Genomic DNA, 1,074 nt, shown 5'->3' with positions numbered 1-1,074 from the left:
ACTGCATTTGTGCAGTAGAATGCTTTATCGTTCCCTGTGAAGCGGCCAGTGGTTCTGAATACGGAGACAGATTGACAGAGTGGGTCTGACAACAGTGGATGGCCGCCACTCTGACAGTTAGCAGCCCAAGGCCTTACCCACGACCCCACCAAGGGGTAACCCGGATCTGTGTGTTCAAAGGACAGAAAAGCTGTCTGTGTCATCGTTTACAGGTGACAGACCACCGTTTCCACCTTGGTACGTATCTTTTGTTATGGATTGAACTGAGTTCCTCAAAAAAATACGATGTCTGGTAAATCTTAGTACCATTGGGGAATTGAGCTTTGTCATGTTAAAGAGGCCAGGCCAGTGTAGGGTGTGTCGTAGATGAATCGCATGTGGGATATGAGAGAGTACATTAGACCCTGAAGAAAGACAGTAACAGATGGGGAAGACAGGTGCCTGCCATTTGAAGGTCTCCAAGGAACAGAAGCTGAAAGGAGACAAAGATCTTCACTTAGAGCAGTGGTCCTCAACCTTCCTGATGCCTCGACCCTTTCATACATTTCCTCACGTTGTGGTGACCCCCAACCAGAACATTATTTTTGCTGCTACTTCATCACTGTAATTTTGCTACTGTTATGAATTGGGCGACCCTGTGAGAAGGTCGTTTGCCCCCCCCCCGCCCCCCAAAGGGGTCGGGACCCACAGGTTGAGAACCGCTGAAGAGCCACCCACAGCCACAGAACCATTCCTCAGCTGTGTGTGCTGACCTTAAACGTCTTTTCTTTGTTTGTTTGAGAGGAACTTGTTTATCATGAAAGACTCCAAGTCCATTTCAATTTTACTTTTCTCCTCATTTTTTTTAAGCCACTGACACTATTATTTAGGTTTAAGGGATAAGGAATCTGGATAGATTTTTTAGTTTTAAAGAAACATGTTTACGCAGGCCATCTCAAGAAATGAAATCAACAACAATGTCCTATGAAGTCCTCCCTGTCTGTTTTTCCTTTATTGTTGTTTTTCCACTCCAAATCCCTCCCCGCTCTCTGTTCTTGTCCCCTGTCCAATGGCCTGCTCGTAGTCATCAAAGTC

Source organism: Echinops telfairi, unplaced genomic scaffold, assembly GCF_000313985.2.
Source record: "Echinops telfairi isolate 266 unplaced genomic scaffold, ASM31398v2 ScPeMD7_14;HRSCAF=57, whole genome shotgun sequence".
NCBI classification, from domain to species: domain Eukaryota; kingdom Metazoa; phylum Chordata; class Mammalia; order Afrosoricida; family Tenrecidae; genus Echinops; species Echinops telfairi.
The sequence above is the reverse complement of the archived record's forward strand: the minus strand, read 5'-3'. Positions refer to the sequence as shown.